Source organism: Neofelis nebulosa, chromosome 5, assembly GCF_028018385.1.
Source record: "Neofelis nebulosa isolate mNeoNeb1 chromosome 5, mNeoNeb1.pri, whole genome shotgun sequence".
NCBI lineage: Eukaryota > Metazoa > Chordata > Mammalia > Carnivora > Felidae > Neofelis > Neofelis nebulosa.
In genome coordinates, this window is record NC_080786.1 from 147190355 (window position 1) to 147216690 (window position 26336).

Consider the following 26336-nt stretch of genomic DNA (forward strand, 5'->3'; position numbering starts at 1 on the left):
ATGGGACTGCATTAAATAAGATATGCAAACATATCTTTCAACGCACATTTTTCTTACATCAGCCTGGCAGGCAAGGAAGTACCATTCCTTGCCAAATTCCTAGCAAATGAAGAAACAGGTTCAAGTACATTGCAGTGAAGTCACACAGCTAGGATGCAACCCAAATGTCATAATTATAATGCTCTCCTTAAATATTATACTCAGATACTAATGCTCAATTGTGATAATATTAATATCATACTCAAGTAGTTCGTGATAGCAATGATGCCCACTTCTCATAACGCCATACTCAAATCTTATGAAAAACACGAATAACTCAAATATTAGACCGTTATACTACCACTCACGACTTGTAATCATAGCACCGTCGTCCGGGCTTTCTCGTAGTTGTCTCTTTATTCTGTGATTGGCGTTTATTTCCACCTCCTGTCTCTGTCAACCTCCACCTCCTGTGGACTGAAGTCCCTCATGGACAGGGGCAGCTGAGCACAGAGGCCAGGCACTAAAGGCTTAGCCGGACCAGCTCTCACATCTGCTCCGCTGTCATTGATCGAAGGCGGGACAACGCGTGCCTCCTCTCTGAAGACTTTCCTGCTCCCTCCAGGCTGCCTGGCCTCCCCAATTCCTGATCTCCTGTGTCGCAGAGGCAACAGCACTGAATTTCCGAGTACGTTCAGTGTTCCATGATGGTTTCCCATCACCAAGTTCGGGCTTATTGTTTCCTTTGGGAGTAGGAACCACGTTCTAACAAGCTCTCAAAAACACTTAATCCATTCATTGAAGTGTGCCCCCCCACCACCACCCCTCCCCCCCCACGGCCCCAAGTCTCAGCTTCTCACAGGTACAACATTAAACCCTATGTTAGTCGTTTGCCTTCATTACAAGGTTAACACGCACCCCACAGAAAAGGACCAATGATGCAGGGGCAGGCATCAGCTGGATAAACCATTGCGGAGGGATCCCTGTCAGGGAAGAAGCTGAAACTTAGATCTTGGTTTTGAGAGGTCACTGGCTGCAGAGCCTTGCAAACATTTTTAGACGTGAGTGACATCTTAAAGCTCAAGTTGATTTCTCTACCTGATATAGTCTCTTCCTACCTTGGGGAACTTAAATCTTTTTAAGAATGGACTTCATGCCGTCTTAAAGCTCACTTACTGACAGATGGCTGGGCAGTCACGCACAGGAGGAATTCTTTTTCATGAGGGACCTCAGGAAAAAGGTGCAGACTTCACTTGTAGGCAAACAGCGGACCTGGGAGCAGCTTCCGTCGCTAGCCAACGTGTTTTAAAATGAAAATTTGCTGCGCAGGTGAGGCCTTGGCCAAACGCTGCACGCAGAGGTAGCCGGTTACGGTGGAAGTTGGTTCAACTCTTTTGAAGTTCAGGTAGCAATTCGGAGCCGAGCTCTCGCGCCATAAAAATGTTCGTCGCTTTCGGTGCGGTAATCAGACTTCTTGGCATCTCTCCGACGCAAAGAATTCCAAAGAAGTTGAACACTCTGTGTTTGAAAATGTTCGCTGGAGTCCTTATGGTCGGTGTCCGACATTTGGAAACGCGCTAATAAAAACTACCAGTTTTAGAGACACAGCAATAATAAAAAATACTTGGCTGAACCCCCCCTCCCCCAGAGTACAAAACTCGCATCGTTGCTGTGGTTATCATACAGAGTTAGATAGGCACTCTAATTAAGGACTAGAAGGGGAAGGAAGAAATATAAGTCACTGAGAGATGTCCTTGGATTTTAGTACTGCTGTGTTTATAACTTCCTATCTCTATGAGCCAGGGGCACCCTTTAGCTCCTCAGAGGAATCAGGATTTTCTGAGGAAAAACTGGTAGAGAGAGAGAAAAGGGTTCCACTAGGCCGCACTCCCTTCGAAAACTCTCAACTATAAACGTGCCTGGACGTTAAGGCACAGGTTTCATGGAATTATGGGTCCACAGAGTTACAAAGGCTGTGAAGGACAGGCCAGCACTGGTCGCAGAGGCTGGGCCCGGCCGTCGCCAGGCCCCACGTACTGGCCGTTTCATCTCAATGACACTTGTGAAGCGGATCTGGTGTGGAGCCCGGGGAGGTGGGGCCTCCTTGCGCGGCCCACAAAAGAGGGCTGGGCTTGCCAAATGGAATCAGGCTCTGGGAGGCCGGAGGAGCCTCCATTGTCCTTGGTTTCCAGCGATTAAATGCCGGATTAAAGAGGAAACATTCCTTCCCAGTCCCTGCCCCCCAGCCTCGGCTCATCAGGCCCCTTCACGAGGCTCCTTCCAAAAAATATGGAGGGAGGCGCCTTCGATTCCTGGCCCTCACAGCTGCCACTGCAGCCCGCACAAAGGGGCTTCGGGAGGTTAATTAAAACCAGGTAATAGAAGGAACCCAAGACCCACACTTCAAAAATGCCACGGGGGCTGTGGGACGGGGGGAAGACGTGTGGTGTGAAAGCACCTCCCAGACACTGCCCCACTCACGCTCGGCCTCGAGCTGGCCCTTGGCTGCTCGATGGACACGAGGGACCACTGTCTCCCCAATTTTTAGCCTTCTCCTGATCAAGCAGCTGTGCCTTGTTGCGCGTCTTCGTCTAGCGAGTTCTAGCTTTTCCAGACAGGGCATCGTGTGTCTGACAGCGTCATTTGCAGCCTCTCCATCAAACTGACGTGGATATTTCGTTCTCCTTCGTTACTGCGGGCGTGCTCTCCGGGAGCACCCACACATACAGCATCTTCCAGGATGCCATCAGACTAAGCTGGTCTCTCGGACCCTCAGTCTGACACCTGGGGGTTAAGGAAGACGGAAGTGTCGGAAGATTGCGGAGCAAGTTGTTTTAGAAATACTGCCTGGGTGAAAGGGGTACAAACAGGAGACCCGTGATTTAATTTTTTTAACGTTTATTTGTTTTTGAGACAGAGACAGAGCATGAACGGGGGAGGGTCAGAGAGAGAGGGAGACACAGAATCCGAAGCAGGCTCCAGGCCCTGAGCTGTCGGCACGGAGCCCGACGCGGGGCTCGAACTCACAAACCGTGAGATCATGACCTGAGCCGAAGTCGGACGCTTCACGGACTGAGCCACCCAGGCGCCCCGAGGAGACCCATGATTTAGGTCTAAATATCCATCACGGTACTCACTTGCTTCTGGAAAGGGAAGTGTATTGTGTAGTGCCCTCGAAGCAGGAGTCACTCCGTAAATACACGCTGCGGGGAATCGAAGCATGCACTCTCATGCCCCGTTGCTGGGACTTTGTCGCTTACCACCTGTGTGACCTTAAATAAGTTACTCAAGGTCAGTTTCCTCATCTGAAAAACAGACATGGGGACGATGACAATGAGGAGAGCAGTGTTTCCCCCCAGGACTGCTCTGAGGACTGAAAACATCAATATATGCACAGCGGTTAGACTAGCTTCTGTCACAGAATACAGGCTATGTCCGTGTGAGCTACAAAGATTATTATTATTTCTTGTTTTCAGCAAATAAATTCTAAAGGTATTAATAGCATCCCTTTCTCCTACAGTGCCAAAAAGAGTAGAGGGTCAGTATGGACGGGGATCATGCTATTTATTTATAGTGTGTATCCTTAGGTATAATTCTGGAAAGAAAATATTAGCATATAAATTCAGGAGTTTATTAAAGCACAAAAAGCATAGGAATGCAAGGATGGTCTGATATTGATAAGTTATGGGACAACAACCCGTGGTTGTATTCTTGGTGGCCAAAAGAGCTTTTTATCAATATTTAACAGCCATTTATGGGGTGCCTGGGTGGCTCAGTCGGTTGGGCATCCAACTTCAGCTCAGGTCGTGATCTCACCGTTTGTGAGTTTGAGCCCCATGTCGGGCTCTGTGCTGACAGCTCAGGGCCTGGAGCCTGCTTTGGATTCCGTGTCTCCCTCTCTCTCTGCCCCTCCTCTCCCTCTCTCTCTGCCCCTCCTCTGCTCACTCTCTCTCTCTCTCTCTCTCTCTCTCTCAAAAATAAATAAACATTAAAAAAAATTAAAAAAATTTATCAGACATTTTTTACTTGAAAAAGCTTTAATTAGGAATAGATCCTGAACACAATAAATTCACATGTGAACTTATTAATTGAACATATTAATTGAAAAACTATCCCAACGCTTAATGGTAAAATGTTAAAAGCATTAAGAGCACTTTCCTATCATTATCAAGGGTAGGGCAATACTGATCACTATGGAAACTATTATTTACTACTATTCTGGAAGTACTAGCCAATGCAATTCGATAAGAGAAACAAACAAACAAAAACTCTATAAATATGGGGACTTGCAGATGATATGATTCTATGTTTCTAAAATTCATGGCCATCAATTAAACAGCTGTCGGAAGCAACGAGATCCCTAAGTAAGGTGCCTGGTAACAAAGCTAGTTGTACAAGAACTGACAGGTTTTCTCGAAGTAAATCCAGTGGGATGAAATCGATCACCGTCAAAAGCGTTCTGATAGGCTAGACTGATTTCTTTGCTTCTGCAAACTGGCTGCCTTTGGCCTCTGAGCAGTGGGCTGTGACTGGGTGGATTTCTGCTGGAAAAACTGCAGTGGTAGCTTGGACAACAAGGCGATTCTTCATCAGGAGACACCTTTTTATTGCTTCTGGTCACCTGCTGGCAGGAGCTAAGTTTGTCTGTTATATGTGTACCATGTGGGTCAAATCAGAGTCTTTGAAGTTGTTCAAATGAAGAGGATTAGTCATCGTTCTAGGGAGACATAAAGACTAAGCCAAAAGAAGCAGGGTTCATATGGTTTCATGCATCTGTTAACCTGGCTTCGATACATTTCCTTGTTGTAGTATGGGTATTTTATGCACTGTTTGCCTTGAAAAAGTCACAGATTTAATCAATTCTTTATGGTACCAGACCTCTTGTGTCCACAAAGAAAGAAGATGTTCCATCATTATGTTAACAGCGCATCTAACACAGAGCGTCCGGACCATCCAATCAGAAAGCTCTTTCTCAGACCGTTACATTCGTACACGAACTCCAAACCCCACGTATTACTTTTAAGCTGATTTTCTGATCTCCTGCCACCAAACCTGACATGTTGCTTTATTATGATTAACTCTGTATAATAGTTTACTTTTTCGTCTCAAATGTGTGGTAAGGGCCGAGGCTATTTTCACAACATTTTTTGAAGCTATGTGGTTTATTCTTATTTGTCCTCCCCTGTCAGATATACATTATTCAGAGATGTATTGCCGTTTCTGAGCGCTAACAGTTAGAGAATATAGAACTTGGTAAGTGATAGGAAGCTTTACCCATAAATCCCCAACCCCTAAGGCTCCATATCCACTTTATCTGTAGTATCAGAGGAATCTTGAATAGAACATGTATGCTAGAAAAACAGAAGTACTCGTTTATGTTGGTAGAAACTTTTTTTAGGTTTATTTACTTATTTTAAGAGAGACAGGCAGGGGCGCCTGGGTGGCGCAGTCGGTTAAGCGTCCGACTTCAGCCAGGTCACGATCTCGCGGTCCGTGAGTTCGAGCCCCGCATCAGGCTCTGGGCTGATGGCTCGGAGCCTGGAGCCTGCTTCCGATTCTGTGTCTCCCTCTCTCTCTGCCCCTCCCCCGTTCATGCTCTGTCTCTCTCTGTCCCAAAAATAAAAAAAATTAAAAAAAAAAAAAAAAAAGAGAGACAGGCAGCATGGTGGGGGGAGGGGCAAAGTGAGCGGGAGAAAGAGAGAATCCCAAGCAGGCTCCATGCTGTCAGCGCAGAGCCCAATATGGGGCTTGAACCCACGAAGCCACAAGATCATGACCTGAGCCGAAACCGAGTTGGACGCTTAACCGACTGAGCCACCCAGGCGCCCCTGTTGGTAATTTTTAATTAAAATAATGCTAATCATTTGGAAAGGACCTACAGATTTATTTTTTTAAAAAGTGGCTTGGAGAGCTCTGATTGTTTAATGTTGTTTTGACACCAGATACTTGATAAATATGTAAGAGGCAAAAATAATGATAAAATATAATACCATTCAGTTTGGTGCTCCCTAATGTATGTCACCACATAAACAAAGGAAAGTGAGATTGAACTTAACCATTAAAAAATCCTTCACTGGAAGCAAATCCAACATGAACCCTTAAGTTTTTTAGAAAATCAACTTATGGTCATTATTCCCTTTCTGAAAAGATTCTTTGTTTTATGACAGGAGCCACACACACACACACACACACACACACACACACACTCACACTGCTTCCTTTAACTAGCAGGCTCTTTTAGTGTAACTAAAAGTATTTAATTTACAGCAATTAAAGTCACATACATCTATTTAAGATCCCATTCAATAATTTTCTTTAGTTAAAATTTTTATGGCAAATGTATCTTAACCTCCTCCCTACTGGGTTTGTGATCAACTTTGAAGTACGTTATAAAATAAAAATACATAATAAAATTGCTTAACATTCTTGTGTCGTTTTTTAAATTTCATTCATTCATTCATTCATTCTTTCATTCAACAAATATGAAGTGAGGCCCTACTATGTGCCAGGCATATTTGCCCTGGGGTTATAGCAGTGAACAAAATTCCTGTCCTCATGAAGTTAATATTCTGATTCTGATGGAGACAAAAAATTGGTGATTTTAACACTGTAAAAAGTCTATCAGATGATGGGTTTGTCACAAAGACAAAAAGGCAATGAAAGTTCTGGTCGATACGTGTATCTTGCTAATCTACATCCTTCTTGGAAGCAGGCAGTACTTAATATATAATCCCTCAATTATCCATCATTTGGGTATTTTGTGACGATTGTGTTACCTCTGTAACTGCACTGCTCAACCAGAAAATAATCCTTTTCCAGCTGGCGTTCCCATTTGGTGAATCATTTGGTGGGAGCTACGGGCTATTGGAAGTTACCCACAGTTTCGTATCCGTCTGTCATTCTGGGAGGAATGTCCACCTTGATGTCAGAGGAACTCACCTTCAAATCTCACCTCTTGATGTGACTTTAAGCAAGTTACTTGATCTCTCTGAACCCATTTTCCCCCTGTTCAACAGGCAGGTTAATCCTCCCTCAAAGGACTGTCATTCAGATTAACGAAATTGTCAGTGGGAGGTGGTTGGCAGGTGGGGATGACCTTACCCAAGGTTCCTATCGTGGCAGAGCCAAGATTAGAACCCCCATCACCTCACTCGGTGACCAGTTCTTTGTCTTGCCCTTCGTAATCTCTGTTGACTTTGCCCATATGATAATAGATATACTCATCATTTATCAAGAAGACCTGAGCCCTATGTTGTGCTGCCTCATGGACCCCTCTGGGCCTCAGTTTCCTCTTATACAAGATGGCAGAATTGGACGAGATGGTCTTTAGGGTCCCTCTCAACCATGCATGGCTGTGACTCCAGGTAGAGTGACCAACCGGCCTGGTCTGCCCAGGACCGAAGGGTTTCCCCTAACACCTGACTTCCAGCGCTGAAACTCAGAGTTCACGCAAAGCGGGTGAGCCCACCCCCAACGACTCCGGGCTTCCTCTCTGCTTGGTTTCTACCGCCCCCTTGCCTGATATACCACTGAACGCCTGAACCTGAACACAGTCCTGGAGCAGAATTCGAGCATAAAGTTAGCCGACCAAACCACAGCCACATGGCCTTCCCCTCTTCATCCTTTCTTCGCGCTTAGCGGTTTCCTACCCGAGAGCTGTTTTGCAAGCCTGTTTTTAAACAGCCACCGCTGTGGTTTTTGTTTTGGTAGGGAGGTATAAAAGCAGGGGCGCCTGGGTGGCTCAGTCGGTTGAGCGCCCTCCTCTTGGTTTCCGCTCAGATCATGATCTCACAGCTCGTGAGATCGAGCCTGACATCGGGCTCCGTGCTGACAGCGTGGAGCCGGCTTGGGATTCTCTCTCTCCCTCTCTCTCTGCCCCACCCCTGCTCGCTCTGTCTCTCTCTCAAAAACTAACTAACTAACTAACTAAATAAATAAATAAATAAATAAATGAAGCAGCTGACCAGCCACCTTAGCCAGCTAAGGAACAGTCACAAACTTTCTTCTCTGCGAGCCTTGACCTCTCTGTTCACCCCGGTGGGAAGGAACCGGTATTTCCATAGGTCTCCCACCCGGCCTTGTCAGAAACATGCCCTAGCAAGGGTAAGTGCAAGTCTGTTCTGCTCTCCCTCCTCTTTTTATTTTTGTTCCCCTTCTCATTATTTGCTGGCGTGACCCCCAAAAGGCGGTCACCTCTACGGGAGCAGCGACAGAAAGGGAGCTCTCAGAGCACGATGTTTTGATTCTGAACGGAGGCTGCACCCCTTTTGGCTGATCCCCGGTGGGGACTCCGGCTCTGCCAGCCCCGGTTGAGATATCACTTAACGGCGCGGGGCCTTCGGGGGCAGGGCCAGTCCAACATGTTTACAAGATGTGTAGCTATTAGCAACATCTTACGGCTCCTGCTAATTAATGGGGAGAACGGCTGATGAAGGCCAGCTCCAAAGAGGGCCACATTGCATCAGAGTTTGGGCTTTCAATTGATACCGAAAAATAACTCGTCACAGGGGTGTTTTGGGGAACATGGTCCCCCAGCAGGTTGGTTGTTTGCTATGCTTCAGCGGCAGCGAGATCCCAAAGTGACCAAAACCCTAGGGTTACTAGTTGATTAAGGTCACTTAAATTGGCGACACATTTCCATTCTTTTCGCTGAGTGACGAAGACAGCAGGGTGTGCCAGTGCCCGTGAATCCTACACCAGGAGCAACGTGGTCGTGGGGTCCTGCCCCTGCCGCGGTTAGGGGCACAGATTTGTGTTATATTCTCAGCCTGGTGACAGAGGGGACACGCTCCACCGTAAGAGACACATCCGCTGTGGTTCCAGCAGAAATGGCATGCTTCTCTGCTGTTTATAATGAAATCTCTCCATGCTGAATTTTCTTAATCAGATTAGTAGATGTGTTCTTTTTTTCTTTTTCTTTTTCTTTCTTTCTTTCTTTTTTTTTTTTTTACTAAAAACCCCTTCTCCTTTATTAATAGCTTCTTTGGCAGATAATGACCTTAACTATCATTTTTCAACTTCTGCTTATTTGAAGTTTTAAAGGTTCCAATCGGTCGAGGAAAACAGCTTAGAATTTTGAGGTCACTAAAATTGCCACTCTCCTGGATTTTATTGTCCTGCATTCTTAAATATTTAGGGCTTGTTTTTACCCCCTGGGAGGAAGGTGATGCGTTTTATCATGACCCTTTTATGAAGGGTAAAACAGCACCCCTATGATACTGCAAAATCCTCCCAGAGTTAAAAATAAATAAATTAAGGGGCGCCTGGGTGGCTCTGTTGGTTGAGTGTCAGACTTCGGTGCAGGTCGTGATCTCACAGGTCATGAGTTCGAGTCCCGCGTCGGGCTCTGTGCTGAGAGCTCGGAGCCTGGAGCCTGCTTCGGATTCTGCGTCTCCCTCGCTCTCTGCCCCTCCCTGGCTCACGCTATCTCTCACTCTCTCTCAAAAATAAACATTAAAACATGTTTAAAAATAAATAAATGAATAAATCAGGACGAAAACCAAACCTCTGAATTTCTGAGGTACCAAGCAATGTTATTTGTGAGATATTCCCCCCCACGGTGAAGTCACAGGGACATTCTGGCTCGTTCTCAGCATCATAGGGGAGATTTCAAGATCTCCTGGGACACTGAGGAGGCACCATCTAAAACCCCTTTCAGAATACATAACACACCGGTTACAGTGGTTACCCTTGGACAGAGGGAGAAGAGAAGGTAAGACTTCCAATTTTCATTTTCTCCTCTTCGCTATATTCTGAAAAATTTAAAAAACGAGCGTGTCTTTTTTTTCAATAACACAAAAAACTTTTTTTTTTTTTTTTTTTTTTTTTTTGAGGCTGTGATCAAGTGATTCCCTCCCTGCTTGGCTGTGTCTGCCACAGAAGGGGCTACAGACTCAGGGCTGCCCCCTAGGGCTGGTGGCACCTGGGAGGTGAGAGGTGACAAAGAGCTACATACAAACCAGGAGGTAGGGGGGTCCTCCCCCCCCCCCCCCCCCCCCCCCGGTCATCTTTGATTTTCCCCAGTCTTACTGGGATACGATTGAAATACAACTCTGTGCAAGTTTAAGGTGCATAGCAGAATGACTCAACGTACCCTATGGCAATCTTTACATAACCCCTGCACCCAGGTTGGCCAAACCCTCTTGTCTTGGGAGCGCCTCGAGGGGAGGGTGGCAGAAAGAATTGCCATAGGCAGAGGAAGGGGGCTAACTACCTTTGACCCCCCTGCATACCAAGCTGGCAGGGGCGTCGTGAGGATTGCTGCTCGCTAATGCTAATTACACTTCGGTGAGAGCTCTGCTCCTTGGAGGAAAGGCCAGCCGCATAAAGGCAAAATAACAACCAAACACTGCCGTTAATGTTGGCTAATGACTTTTCTCTTGAAATGCAGTCCCGGGCTGGTCTCACCTTTCAGGGGCACGTGTAGGCCACGAACCACGAGGGTTCTGCCGAGGCCTTCTTGAGGCTGGTTTCCCACAAAAAGGTGATCTTCTGTATCTCCCGATCCTTAAAGAAAATCTCTCTTTCAGCCAGTCTTTTAACCACATGTAATTGTTTCTGCCTTGATTCCCAAACCAATCCCCAATAATAAGAGGGGGTGAAAGGTAGATTTCACAGAGCTCAGGAGCCATCTGAGTTGCAGCGGTGAGAACAGGTACCGCCTAGACACCTCCCCTTTCCTCCTAGGAAAAGGCGGACAGTTGATTTCCCCCTCCTAACCTGATTCCGCTGCTCCTTCCCATCTCGCCCATCCTGGCCGCGCTTCCGACAACAGCAAGCCCGCAATTAAAAGCAACCACTTTTATGAGACATTGTTTTGCCAAAGCAAATACCCTCAATGTGTTGGTGTCGAAGTTTTCGGGAGAGCCAGGATGAGGCCGCTCGTGCAATGCCAGGCTAACTCCTTCTGAAAGAGGACCATATGCTGCCTTTACAACATCCCTTTGGTGTTTAATTTGATGAAACAATGTGCCATAATCAGCCGTGAGGACAGCAGTCGTGATTGATGGAGAGGGACTCACGTGGTACAACCCTGATTTCAACATCACCACGTTAATCCCATTATTCGCTTGAGTTGGCTTGTTTTGGGCTACCTTCAAAAAAGTTATTTCTTTAATGGTCAAATTGCCGTGAGGTCTAGAAGATTTAATGTATCATAAAACTCATTAAATAACCAGCCTGATGACCTCCGCTGCTGAGTAGTGTTCTGGCAAACGGGGGGATCCTAGCCAAAGACTCTACCATTCATTTAGACGCCCCTCCCAGCGCCGCACCCCCCCCCCCCAAGCCTCGAGGGGTGAGTGTGGAATGTAGAAAAAAGTGAATGCTAAGTAGTCAGCATTCCTCAAAATTTCATGTATGTATGTTATTGAAACTGATTCTGATTCAGCAGGTCTGGGATGGGGCCTGGGATTCTGCATTGCTGGCAACATGTTGTTGGCTGCTGGTCCAAGGACCACACTTTGAAGGGCAAGACACTGGAGAACTTGAGAATATCCAGTGATAGCCGCTAACGTTTATTAACGCTATAGTCTGTGTGTGTTATGTACGTCCATTTAATCCTTACTTTTTTTTTTTAACGTTTACTTATTTTTGAGAGAGAGAGAGGGAGAGCAAGCCGGGGAAGGGCAGAGAGAGAGGAAGCAGGCTCCAGGCTCTGAGCTGTCAACACAGAGCCTGATGCGTGGCTCGAACTCACAGATGGTGAGACCATGACCTGAGCTGAAGTCGGATGCTTAACTGACTGAGCCACCCAGGCGCCCCTAATCCTTACTCTCAGTCTCATGGTAGATATTCTCACCCCCACCTTATCGATGAAGAAATCAATCCACAACCTAGCTAAATAACTTAAACAAGGTCGCACAGCTTATACACAGATGCACTAAAATTCAAAGCCGAGTCCTGTGCGTAGCCTATTTTTTTTTTTTTTTTGGTTTATTTTTTATTTCCAACCCCTACATTATATTCCTTTTGACTTAGGATTTAATTCCCTGGCCCCATCTTTAAAGAGCGGTGGCTGTTACCGAGCTCTTCCATGGGCTGGTACGAGACGAATGATAAAATTTGTCCCGGGGGTTCTAGCTTTCTCTTTCTGTATCCCTTTCTCTAAAAGAAAACCTCTGCCAATCTGGGATGCTTCTAATACTCGCATATTAGAAGAAATCTGTTGACTCAAGGCAATATGTAGCCCGAGCAATGAGCCGCTGACATGCACCCTGAGCCCTGAGTGGTGGCTCTTGTAGCCTCTGTCCCTTCATGCTGAGTTCGTGCTTCCAGTCAAGCCGGTCTGGCAGCCTTCCCAGAGGGGGAGTGTTGGAGAAGAAAACCAAAAGCTGTATAGGTTTCTGGGCGAACTTAGGATCTTGGAAAACCTGTGTAAGGGAAAGCAAGTGCATTTCTCATACAACCTGTTTTAACTGGCATTCTTCTTCACCGTTCATTTTACCCTTGGGCCTTGATTAGGTACTGTTTTCTCAAGCCAATAGGTTTTTTGTGTGTGAGAAATGTATTTTTGATGTTACACTTCTCAAAGATTTTTAAAAAGATTTGTTTTATTCACTCGGCTTCGCAAGTAACAGAGCAATAACCACCACCTTAGCATTTGAGTAGGAAAAGACAGACGCCGTAATTAATTTCTAAAAATAGTTCTCACAGATCCACAAACACCCCTAAAAGGCAAAAAGCCACCAAAGAGTGTTGATTCAGAAAACTCACTGAACTCACCCAAACGTTCCATTTTATACAAACGAAGTAGGAATCCTGTAGTCCAAAAGATAAATCAGGGTACAACATTGACAGCATTTCTTCATATATATACACATACATATATATACATTTAATGCTTATTTAGTTTTTGAGAGAGAGAGAGACAGAGACAGAGTGTGAGTGGGGGGAGGGGCAGAGAGAGAGAGGGAGACAGAATCCGAACCAGGCTCCAGGCTCCAAGCTGTCAGCACAGAGCCCCGTGCGGGGCTTGAACCCATGAACGACGAGATCATGACCTGAGCCGAAGTCGGAGGCTTAAACGACTGAGCCACCCAGGAGCCCCTACGGCGGTTTTTTTTTCATTTTTTTATTTGTTTATTTTTCAAATGTTTATTTATTTACTTTGAGAGAGAGCGAGCAAGGCAGGGGCAGAGAGAGAGGGATACAGAATCCCAAGCAGGCTCTGTCCCGTCAGCACAGAGCTGGATGTGGGGCTCGAACCCACGCACCCTGAGATCACGACCTGAGACGAAATCGAGAGTCAGACGCTTAACGGACTGAGCCACCCAGGTGCCTCGGCATTTTCTTTTTAAATTTTTAAAAAATATTTATTTATTTTTGAGAGAGAGAGAGAGAGAGAGAGAGAGCTAGCAGGGGAGGGGCAGAGAGAGAGGGAAACACAGAATCTGAAACAGGCTCCAGGCTCCAAGCTGGCAGCACAGAGCCTGACGCGGGGTTTGAACTCAGGAACCGTGAGATCATGACCTGAGCTGAAGTCAGATGCTCAACCAACCAAGCCACCCAGGCGCCCCTCGGCATTTTCTTTTTAAATAAATATTTATGAAGACCATTATTAGATTGGTAGTCGGGAGGCTGGGTTTTGTGAATTTGAACCTCGGTTTCCTCATCTGTGAAATAAAGGATGTATAGACATCCAGGACTGGTATTTGATGGATTAAGTCTTACCCGGCAATACAGCATTGGAGGGAGGTCTACCCATCAGGTTGGCTTATTAAGTTTCCATGGGCTCTTCCGGGTGCCTCACAGGACCCTAGTATTTTTCTACTTCAGCCATTGGGATTGCTCAGAAACCTCAACAAATGTGTATAGATATGTAATATATATTTTATTAATATTAAGAACTTTTTTAAATGTTTATCTTATTTTTGAGACAGAGAGAGACAGAGCATGAGCGGGGGAGGTGCAGAGAGAGAGAGACAGACGCAGAATCCGAAGCAGGCTCCAGGCTCCGAGGTGCCCACACAGAGCCCGACGTGGGGCTCGAACTTCCCAACCGCGAGATCGTGACCTGAGCCAAAATCGGACACTCAACCGACTGAGCCACCCGGGCGCCCCTACTGCTATTTTTTGATTGCTGGACCAGGCCACCAAGACTGTGCCACCCATACAACTCAACAACAGTATGAGATAACGTTCTTTCCATTTCACGGTGGGGCAGGGAAGCCTCTGGAGGAGTCACTTCGCTGAAGATGTACGTACTGGTCAACCGCCTTACCTTCAGCGGAGACCTACGCACCAACACCCCTCCCTCTCTGCTAATTACGCAGATTTGTTTTTAGCACTGGGTCTCCTTTTGAGAGCAGAAAGGCTTTATATTTTAGCCTACCATTAGCTATTTAAAAATACTTCTGCTCGTATCTTTTGTTTCGTCAGGAGTAAGACAAAAGGAGCCCTTTTGTATTTATTGGTATAAATAAATATTTTGTGTAAGTATTTATTCATATTTCTTCAATCTTTGCATGGCACTTGGGTCAGCTTTGACCTCACTCATCCCGGGGGTTCCAGGGGATTGTCAAGAACCCTGCCCCAACAGGTGACCGATGACTGCAACTCCTGCATTTGCTGAAAGCTTTGCACTGAAGGCAGTCGCCGCATTTCAGAATTCAAGGAGAAATGCCATGTTTCTCGAAAAATATTTCACTCAACGTATGTATTACCTTAGCCCAACGTTCTTCGCAAGTCATGGCCTCTGTCTTTGAAATGTCCTAAAACGTCATGATGAGGTAGGAAAAAAAAAAAAATCTTAGGACGGATGTTATTACAGGAAAGTGTTTGCCAAGTTCGGGGAGTAGGTGGGAGAGACGGAAACCCAGAAAAGGGCACTGGCTCTACTCTGTGCGCATGGTGTAGTTTGTTGTGGTTGTTGAGTTATTTGTAACTTTTTCTTCCACTCCTGTCTCCAGATTTCAAATGTGACCCGTTTTGGCTTAAGGGCTCACATGTGCAGTATATTCTGGAGGCTTGGATGAATTCGTACAAAATGACTGCACCATATCCGGGGTGGAGGCGGACCCGCGTTTGTCTCCAATGCTTTTGCTTTATTCAGATTTCCAACAGCCAACCGTCACTGACTTTGCGCAGTTATGAGTTACGATTATGCTTTCTGTCTGGGAACTCTTAATGCTTCAGATTCTCAGTGTGAGATTTAGGCACTGACAAGGGAATAGGTTTTAAGGGATGTTTGAATTAGCTCGTAACTGCTGCTTGCAAAGTTGCCAAAAAGTCTGATTGTTACAAATTGCCTTTACAGCACATGGAAACATGTGATAATGAACTTACTGAAATATGAAAGAATAACCCCTCGTACTGTAAGGAGGTTGAACATCCTGGGGCTGTATCTGATCAAGGAGAGAGTCTTTAATTCAAAGATGTTAGGTCAAGCTGAAATCTGAAAAAATTCTTTGTTACCTTTTTTTTTTTTTTTTTTTAAACGTGGAAAGCTTCCGGAATTTGCGTGTGTCATCCTTGCACAGGGGACATGCTAAGCTTTTCTGTATCTTTCCAATCTTAGTATACGTGCTGTCGAAGCGAGCACAGTCTGTTAGTTTTCTTTGTTTCTCCTCTAAAGTGATGGAAACATCTACTACTCTCATCAACTATCCTGCTGTAGCTATAATAAACCAAAGAGTGTTTAAACTCAATCCAGACTAAAAAGTATCACCAAACTGATGATAAATCACATGATAAACATATTCACCTGACTTCCTATGCAGCATTCTGTCTCAAAGATTTGGCAAGAATTTAACCAACTCACCACACAATTCAAACTGCCATAGAAAAAAATAAAACGGGTTTTAGCTAATTTACACATAATTGCCTATGAAAAGATTCAGAAACCTAAATGACCCATTTTAAAAGATCAATGCGGTTAGAAGGAGGGAGGGAGGTATTATAACCAGTTGTAAGCAACAGGTACTAAAATGAATAGAAATGAAAAGTTTTTGATCTCCCCCCACCCCCGCTCTATCTTTTAAAATCACACGTCTTAAATTAATTCCCTTAGATTTTCAGCTGCCTTCTGAGAAGCAGGGTGCCCCAGCAGAACAAAATGTTTTCTGCCAAACAATGGTCCCGCTTAATTTGATGCCTTAAGCAAAAACGCCACAATATTCCCTGAGGACCTGCTACATACTATTTTAGCCTTTCCTTCTCTCTCTCTCTCTTTTTTTTTTAAATGTTTCCCTTGCAAGAGCGGGGAGGGGAGGGGGAAAAGGCTAAAACAAACTAATTTTTGGTCATTTTATTCCTTTCGCAAACAGTTTGAAGACCAACCAATTTGTACTTACAAATCTGGGGCATTAGCAGGCGGGGACCCTAAATCCACATGCACACAAGCAGTAACTGTTTGTGTGCCAAGCTGTTTGTAAGCCTGATGTGACAGGAGAGACCTATTCATTCTTTTGTAAACTGTCAAGTCTAAAAACGTTAACCTGCCCGGGGCCCGGGGTATGGGAGCGCTAAATCTTCCGTCCCACAACTGTATAATGAACAGACTGTTTCATTAGTGGGACAATTCACTCGACAAATCCAGCCCAAACAACTTATTTCACAATTTGTGAGCAGAATTAAATTTAGGGGGAGCCGCAAGGCGGGGGGGGGGGGGGGGTAGGTGAGCCGCACACAATATACCGAGGGATCAATGTGTTGGGACAAGTGTTCCAGGCAATTTTACTGGCAGTTGCGGGCTGAGGCTCGCGAGACCACGGCATGCAGATCAGCGGATTAGGGGGGCCGCAGCATTAGGTCAAGTGTCTCGAGGGGGGCTGATAAACACCCCAAACCTGACAACAGATTTTCCTTTCTTCCTGCACCACTTGTTAAGTGTCAGAGCAAATCTTTTGAATGGCAGTCGAGTTTACTTAGAGGCCCTTTCTTCAAGAAGACACTCTATCCATTTTCTGAAGCTCATTCCAGGCTGCCCGGGGAATAAATTTGCCCCGCATCTCGCACACAAAAAAACGTCTTTTTCCTCCACATCTTGACTATGAGCCTTTGTCTCAAGGTGTGTGAACCAGAACAAAAATCCACATCGAGAGCCCCTAAGGTTTCAGAGCCTCTGGATTTAGCTTTAATACAAATTAAGCACTTTGAAGATTACACAAATACTTTTTTTTTTTTTCAGTCACAAAAAACCCCTCTCATTTTTAACGTTAGCAATGTATAGAATCTGCTGAATGGGAAAATTGCAAGCAGCGGATGGTCAGAGGATAACTTGATCTTCATATATTCTATATATACATGGCTATTAATTCAAACCAAGTAAATGCCCGACATGCTATGTTTCTTATGTTTTAAGAATCCCAAATGGGAGAAACCATGCTTATTGCATTAAATTGCATCTCTGTGTTAACTCAAAGTGCATGATAGAAAATCTGTGTTGTAACATCAAACATTTTCTAACTAGGTTTGAGCAGAGATGGCTGCTTTTCACGGAGATGTTCTAAAATGTCTAAATGGACCCAATGTTTGAGGATCCTTTGTGGCAGCTTGTTTCTGCTTTATGGTTTTACTTTTCATTTCTTTTGGCAGTTAAATTTTAAAATGATCAAACAGGAAAGCCCTCTGGAAAGGAGGACGTCACTTCCCTACACATTTAACTTGGAACGCTTCAGGGTAATAATTTTGCAGATCGTTTCCTTTTAATAAGCGTTTTGCTTATATTTTCAGAGTACCTTTTTTTAAAAAAAAAATTAGGTGCTAGAAACTGTGTTATTGAAGTATTGAAAATGCTTTCACAAGTGAAGAGTTCTGATTTCTGTCTGTAGCTCCAGCTACTCTATAAAGAAGAATATTCAAGCAGGCAAACTAGTAATTAGGCCCCTAAATCTTCTCATTTACCACCCAGAACATTGTAGACCATTAAGCCAGTCTACTTTCTAACAGATAACTACCCACATCTTTGGTTGACGAGGACTTCGAAGCTGAGTACAATGGTCACAGGGATGGTCACCTGTTTTTTAGGAAAGAAACACCTACAATATCTCATAGGGCCAAACACACCGCATTCTAGATAGTTTCTAGCCTCCCGTGGGCCACGATGAGTTAGTATGTTGCATGGAACAATTTCTGTCCCGCCTCCACAGGCTGTGTGTTATTTCTTGAGAAAGTTAGCTTGGTATTTTCTTTCCCTGCACAGGCCCCCCACGCTAACTGAAAAAAAAAAAAAAAATTCCAGTTAGCCTGGCTGTTCCAATGGCCCACTGAGTTCTACGATGGCAGGAATTCTATGAATAATAATAGAACACACAATCCCGTGCAGCCTCCCAGAGAATTCAGTCTAATCACCCGGAAATTCTGCTTCGTCACCGTTCTTTCTCTTGCCATAAACCACTCTGGCTCTCTCTTTGCTTCCACATCGTTTAAGCCTTTCTGCCACCCTCAGATCCGTCCACGGGGCCTCCAATGGTCATTATCCTGGGGTTTCCCAGGACTTCCCAGCGGCTTTGTCCCAGAGGCCTCCTTCCAGTACCACACCTACTCTTCTAGAATGTTCAGGCTATACAGGACGGGAGAAGGAACAAAGTAAGCATCTTGCTAAATTCTCCACCCAGAGACATCCACTGCCAATAGACTGGAGACCATTCTTCCAGATGTCTTCCTATCGTTTGTACAATTGATTAAACGAAAATGACATCATACCACATACCCCATTTTATAAACTGCTTGTTTTTGCTCGATAATATATCATGGAGATTCTTTTTGATATCGCTTCCTTTTTCTTTTTATTTGTTTAAGTTTATTTATTTTGATGGGGGGGGGAGGGGAGAGAGAGAGAGAGAGAGAGAGAGAGAATCCCAAGCGGGATCCGCATCCAGCACAGAGCCCAGTGTGGTGCTCAATCCCATGAACCTCGACGTCACGACCCGAGTCAAAATCAAGAGTCAGACGCTTAACTGACTGAGCCACCCAGGCGCCTCTGCACATTCCTTTTTAAAGGTAGTGTTAACAGTCCATCATCCAGATACTCCTGAATTATCTAACTAAGCTTTGTTTTGGTGGGCCAATTAGGGTGTGTCCATTTTGTTCCTATTTTAAGAACAACGAAATGAGCGTCTTGGTACAAACATTTTTGTGTACTTCTCCGATTAAAGAAGAATTCTTGGGTCAAAGGGTATACAAGTTTTTTTATAATTTTTTTTTTTTAACGTTTATTTATTTTTGGGACAGAGAGAGACAGAGCATGAATGGGGGAGGGGCAGAGAGAGAGGGAGACACAGAATCAGAAGCAGGCTCCAGGCTCTGAGCCATCAGCCCAGAGCCCAACGCGGGGCTCGAACTCACGGACTGTGAGATGGTGACCTGAGCTGAAGTCGGACGCTTAACCGACTGAGCCACCCAGGCGCCCCAAAGGTATACAAGTTTTTACACATGTAGTCAAGCTGTCCTCTGGGAATTCGTGACCTCATACAAATCCTGCCAGTTGACTTTTTGTGGGCAGGAAGGATGCAGTGGCTGGGAAGCTATATTGACTTGTATCAATTCTCTCTAGGTTCTTGTTCTCATCAGTGATTTACAAAATCATTCTATTGCCTGCTCCCTCTTTCTTTTCTTACCAAAATAGCAGATGACATTTTGGGGACCAACTTCCTCATGCTTACAAAAGTCTCGAATTATCTGAACGGCTTGGTGACGTAAGAGAGACACCTTATTCTGTACCTTTCATATATCTTGTGATTTCGCTGACCCCACTGCTTTTTCCAGATTTGTCACCTTCCTTTGTCATTTTATGTGAAAGGTTGTACCTAGACCCATGCCAGTCACTCTAGCTGTAGTAGAGATTCACTCTATTTTATTTTTAGTAAACGGTTTTTTGAAATTATAAAACCAACATAGTCAAATTCCGTAAACATAAGAAAAGAGAAAACAAACCCATATCACCATTTCTCTAAGCTGTGGCATAATCTTCACTGATCTCTGTGTCTATATTTTTGTGCCAGTACCATACTGTTTTGAGTGACCAAACAGTAATCTTCTTATTTATTTATATGACATTTATTGTCAAATTGGTTTCCATACAACACCCAGTGCTCATCCCAACAGGTACCCTCCTCCCTGCCCATCACCCACCCTCCCCTCCCTCCCACCCCCCATCAACCCTCAGTTTATTCTCAGTTTTTAAGAGTCTCTTATGGTTTGGCTCTCTCCCTCTCTTTTTTTTTTTCCTTCCTTCTTAATCTTCAAACCGTCCTCTAGAAAGTTAAGTAAATGCTGGCCCCATTTGTGAGGCCGCCGTGCTCTTATGGCTGGAACGTGGTGTTTCATCTCAAACCAAAGAACTACCGGGATCTACACACTTTCGGAACATTGGCTTCTCAAAATAAACCACGTTTCATTTTAATTAATTCATTTAATTCGTTTCAGGTGAATTGAGGGTTAAAAATAACTATTTCTACGGGTGCAGTACACATGAGAGTTTGGCTAAAAAAGAAACAACAGAAAAAGAAAAAAGGGACCCCTGCCTGAGTGTTCACGATTTCGTCATGGAGTAAAGGACGCACCGTTTGCAGAATGAAGTTAACGGCAGCAGGCTTTGGGTCCTCGCCAGTGGATTTCTGAACGTCGGGGACCATTTTCCACGGTGGCACAGCAGGGATGAACACAGCCGAGGTTGTAGACGCGATATCAAGATTGGTTGGTCTTCTGTGTTGCCCGGCACCTCCTTCCTGCCTCCTTTCTGGTGCTCCCTCCATCATCCGCTTCGACGCTTGGGTGTCCCCCAGAGCTTGGCTTCTTTGATGTGTGTGCATGGATTCTTGCTTTTGGGTATTTTGACATTCTTCATTTCCAACAGCTGTGGGCTAAACATTTGCAGGCAGTGCGTGGTTCCATTCTGCTGGCTGCCAGGATGCTTGCCAAAAGTTTAATGTCTTCTTATCTTGGCTGGAAAGCCTTTAAAAATGCTTAGTTTTCTTTTCTTTTTTTTTTCTTTTCTTTTCTTTTCTTTTCTTTTCTTTTCTTTTCTTTTCTTTTCTTTTCTTTTTTTCTTTCCAACAGTCCTGCCCTGTGTTTTAGGAGATGTGGCTGGTGAATCGGATGTCATGTGGAGCATCGTCTATTATTTTTTAATGGGGTTTAATTTCTCTCTAAAAAAGTTGTATGTGCACTGCCTCCTCTTTGTAATCAATAGAGTTGACTCATATTTGTAATTCCTACACTCACCAAGTTGTGTCAGTAGAGAATTTGTTCAGCATCTCTGATTCTAATGAGGTGGCTCCCAAAAAATTGTTAAAGCAGCAACCTCGGCATGGAAAATAGAACGAGGAATTTAAATTATGTTGACGCCCTGGGACGTGCACCCCACGAATGTATAGTGTTTTGTCTGTTTGTTCGCTGCTGTATCTTCAGCAGTGCCCAGAACATACGAGGCACTCAGTAAATATTTGTGGGATGAATGAATGAATGAGGAAGTTCAACGGAAAAGAATGATATACTTTGAATAATTCGATGTAGTACTAATTCAAATCCCTTTTCTCACTCTGTCATCCATTTTTTAAGTGGATAAAAGCTCTGTGACTTTGTCAAGCGCTTGGAACTCCCTGAATTCTGGCTTTCTCGTCTATAAAATGAACCCTTGATAACTTTTTAAGTTCTTTGCAGGCCTAAACCTTTATCATGACATGACATGACATGCCCATGCATCAAATATTTGGGTGTGGAGGTACTGAGGAATGAATGTGTGATTTCAGGGCAATGCTATTGAAGGGTAATATTGATTTGGACGCAAAGTTTCTTTACCGCCATTTCTCTCTCCTTCCGTTCTTCCTTCTCCCTTCCTGTCTTCGTCTCATTGCTTCCTCAGGTGACTCATTGATGGGTTGGTACTCTAATAAAATGAATTTGAAAATGTCTCAAACAAAGGGTGCCCGTGTGGCTCAGTCGGTTAAGCATCGCTTTTGGCTCTAGTCATGATCTCATGGTTCGTGGGTTTGAGCCCCATGTAGAGCTCTGTGCTGACAGCTCAAAGCCTAGAACCTGCTTCAAATTCTATGTCTCCTTCTCTCTTTGCCTTTCCTCCCACCTCTCAAAAATAAGGCATTCTCCAGTTTTTTCATACTTGAAGCACAATCCTTTGTACCTTCAAACCTGGGAAACAATATATGACGTAAGTGGTGTGGCTAGCATTTTCTTGGTCAATTACATCTTAGTTATAATAATGCAAACTCTGAAAAATAAATTTTAAAACAATAGATTGAGTATAATCACATAATCATATTTCGTAAGTAGTTGGACATGTCCTGGAGTGAATTCACTTTGTCTATTTTTTTAAAAAAAATTTTAACATTTATTTATTTTTGAGAGACAGAGAGGCATAGCATGAGCAGGGGAGGCGGAGAGAGAGAGGGAGATACAGAATCTGAAGCAGGCTCCAGGCTCGGAGCTGTTTGTTAGCACAGAGCCTGGGGTGGGGCTCGAACTTGTGAACTGTGAGATCATGACCCGAGCTGAAGTCGGATGCTCAACCCACTGAGCCACCCAGGTGCCCTTACTTTGTCTATTTTTAAATGAGTTAAAGTGCTAGAAATTCTACTAATAATATGTTCACAAGTTATTCTATGTTTCGGTGGCTCTCACCTTTAAATATTTTCTGTTTGCTTGGATATTTTCGTGTCGTTATGTTTTTCTCACTAGTTCTTTCTTAATTCATTAAAGGGAAGTGAGCAGCAAATCTCTTGACCTTATTATATAATTTGATATCAATTTATAATTTTTATAGCCACTTAACCCGATAAGAGTGAAAAATCCTTCTATCTGTCTAGTTGCTTTTCCTGAAGTTATATTCCTAGTTCCAATATATTAGTTTGGTTGGTATGATTGTCCCAAAATACGGAGGGGATTGTAAAGAGTCGCCCACTTGATATAAACTGGTAGAGCTGGGAGAAGGGACAGAGGATATAAGAAGGAAGAGCTCCACTGCTCTCTGTAAAACAGTGGTAAAAATATCCTGTGGGCCAAACACACAGGCTTCACTTTAAAATTTATGGATGAATTTTATTTTTTTTATTTTTTTTTTTTTAAATTTTTTTTTTTCAACGTTTTTTTTTTTATTTTATTTTTGGGACAGAGAGAGACAGAGCATGAACGGGGGAGGGGCAGAGAGAGAGGGAGACACAGAATCGGAAACAGGCTCCAGGCTCCGAGCCATCAGCCCAGAGCCTGACGCGGGGCTCGAACTCACGGACCACGAGATCGTGACCTGGCTGAAGTCGGACGCTTAACCGACTGCACCACCCAGGCGCCCCTATGGATGAATTTTAAATGCTGGTCTTTTACTTTTGTTTTAGGGAGTTTTTTTTTTTTTTTTTGAAAAAGGAAAATAGGTATAGATAGAAAGAGAGAGGGCAGAAGTAAGGAGGGAATGAAGCAGTTGAAAGAAGGAAGGAAGGAAGGAAGGAAGGAAGGAAGGAAGGAAGGAGGGAAGGAAGGGAAGAAGGAAGGAGGGAAAGAAGGAAGGAGGGAAGGAAGGAGGGAGGGAAGGAAGGACGGAGGAAAGGAAGAAAGGAGGGAAAGAAGGAAAGAAGGAAGGAGGGAAGGGAAGGAAAGAGGAAAGGAAGGAGGGAAGTAAGGAAGGAGGGAAGGAAAGAAGGAGGGAAGGGAGGGAAGGAAGAGGGAAGGAAGGAGGGAGGGAAGAAAGGAGGGAAGGAAGGAAGGTGGGAAAGAAGGAAGGAAGGAGGGAGGGAAGGAAGGAAGGAAAGGAGGGAAGGAGGGAAGGAAGGAAGGAGGAAAGGAGGGAAGGAGGGAAGGAAGGAGGGAAGGAAAGAAGGAAAGGAGGAAGGAAAGAAAGAAGGAAAGAAGGAAGGAAGGAGGGAGGGAAGGAAAGAAGGAAAGGAGGAAAGGAGGGAAGGAAGGAAAGAAAGAAGGAAGGAAGGAGGGAAGAAGGGAAGGAAGGAGGGAGGGAAGGAAAGAAGGAAAGGAGGGACAGAGGGAAGAAGGAAACAAGCCAGTTATTGCCAAGGCCATGCTTACCTGGGGAAGGAACATTACTGTGGTAAAAGCTTTCAAATGCTTGGCAACTCACGGAGCCTCACAGTCTCTTCCTTCCTGGCCATAGTCTCTCAATTTCCCCTCCCTTCCTTCTGGTTTTTTCTTTCCTTCTCAACTTCTTTTCTCCCTCCTCTCCTTGAACATTTCCCCACTCTTGCCGCAATGTGACCGTCACTCGGGATACTGTAGAGACAACACGGGCATGACGGTCTCCTGGGGGAGGACAGAGACAAAGCAGAAAATCACACACACTCATGCAACTATGAATTCTGAGAAGTGCCACCCAGGTGACGGGGAGGGTACGATCATGGGACAAATCGGACCAAAGGGCAGCGGAGAGATCTCTAAGGAAGTAAACTATTTCAACGGACACTTGAAGGATGAGCGGAAGTTCTCCAGGGGTCGGGTGTGTGCGCGCCTGTGTGGATGCGTCTGTCTGTCTGTCCGGTCAGGTGTTGAACCCCGGGCAGAATGAATAGCAGGTGTGAAAGCCCGGAGGCAAAGAAGGCTGAATGTGTTAAAGGAGCTGAACGGTGGCCAGAGCGGCCAGTGGGAGGGAAGCCAGTGGAGTGGGGACCAACACAGACTCGAGCCTTGTTTCGGATGCTCTCTAGAACGTCCGCGGGGACCCACCGGAGGGCATCGAGTTGGAGGCTAACGTGATCTGAGTTTTAAGGAGATTTTAAGAGTTTTAGGGTTTTGACGACAGGGAATGGCCTGCCGTTGTCTGAACTGAGGAAAGTCGCGCGCACCTAAGCAAGTCATCGCCATGGAGCCTAAGGATAGGAGCCAACTCCTCAGGTTCGAATCCCAGCCCCCGTGCATTATTAGCTGTGTGACCTTGGGCAGGTGAATGAAGCTTTCTGCGCCTCGGTTTCTTTATCCGCGAAAGGAGGGGGATGACAGAATCAATCTGAGGATTAACTGAGCCTAACGTCTGGCGCATAAAAATGCTCAATGAGCATGAGCCATTTGTGATGACCCCTTCCTGAAGTTTGCTCCTGTAAGGCACGGGTCTGTCAAAAGGTATAATTCAATGCAACTTTTACACGTTCTCTAGAAAAAGCAGCCCATGGAGGATCTGTGACGAAAACAAGCAAGCAAAAACACCCTGTTATCTTTCTCGTTGGAAAAACCATTTCACGAGTGAGGTTGCTGGGGATGGGGACAGATGTCACACGGCCTGAGGAATCCTCTAAGGGCAGTGAACCAGCCCGGTCTTCCTACTCGAATTGAATCCATCAAATATCAGCATATCTCCTACCTGCAAGGTACTGGGATAGGTTAAGGCTGTTTCAGCGGCCAGAACAGAACACTCCCACTCAATTGGCTTAAACCAGGAAGCGCTCTATTTTTGACAAAGCAAGAGACCCAGAGGTAGGGTGGCTCTGGCTCCGGCTCTGCCTTTCTAGATTGTTCTGTCTCTGTCACCTGCTGCTGCGGCCTTAATCAGGCTGCTGTCAAGATGACCACCTTTGTTCCACGTGTCTCGCCCAGACAATCTCCCTTGTAAACAGAGGAACATTCTCTTCCCATGTCTTTTTTTAAAGGCAAGGAAACCTTTCCCCGAAGCCTTCCGGCAGAACTCCCTCAGACCTCATTGACCATGGAATGGAGCCATCGCGACTGATTTAGGCTCCTGATGGTTCATGTCCTAGGGCTGTGGCCTCCTCTGATGCATAAGGGCAAAGGTGAGAAGGAGAGACACCTGAACAAAATCAGGACTGTGTCAGGATGGGGGAGAGGAGTGTCTGAAGCTTAGGTCCATCACTGAAGGGCAAACACCAGCCTCAAAGCCTCCTAGGGAAATGGAGACACACATGGAATTTGAACATTGATCAGAATGCTATAATTGTTGGAATGGGGGGGGGGGGGTTGGGGTTTTCTTTATTCTCTAAAGTTTATTTATTTTGAGAGAAAGAGAGTGCATGAGTGGGGGAGGGGCAGAGAGAGGGGGAGAGAGAGAATCCCAAGCAGGCTCCCCGCTGTCGGCGCAGAGCCAACTGTGAGATCACGACCTGAGCCGAAGTCGAGAGGCAGACGCTCAACCGACTGAGCCACCCAGGCGCCCCTGGAATGGGGTTTTGATCAAAGGACGTGGGAGCACGGAAGAAAAATTGATTTATTCTTTCCTGGCTGGTGTCCAGGCTGAGGAAATCTGATCAACTCACTGAAGAATTGAAGGTGAATCTGCTGAAATACAGGTTGCTTGGTAGGAGTAAACCTTTTTTCACGATGTCCCTAAAACCAAGAATGATTTTTTTCCCCCAATGTATTGTAAAAAAAAAATTAAATTGTGGTAAAAGACACATAACATAAATTTTGGCATCTTAACCATTTTTAAGCGCATGGTTCAGTAGTGTTACGTA

At 45.0% G+C, this 26336-nt stretch overlaps 1 non-coding gene across 1 annotated transcript; it reads right to left on the bottom strand.

The window, feature by feature from the left end:
• Positions 1-15411: 15411 nt before the first annotated feature.
• Positions 15412-15520, bottom strand: LOC131513254 (U6 spliceosomal RNA). The gene has a single exon (XR_009262485.1). It is a non-coding gene; the product is annotated as a U6 spliceosomal RNA (small nuclear RNA).
• Positions 15521-26336: the final 10816 nt, after the last annotated feature.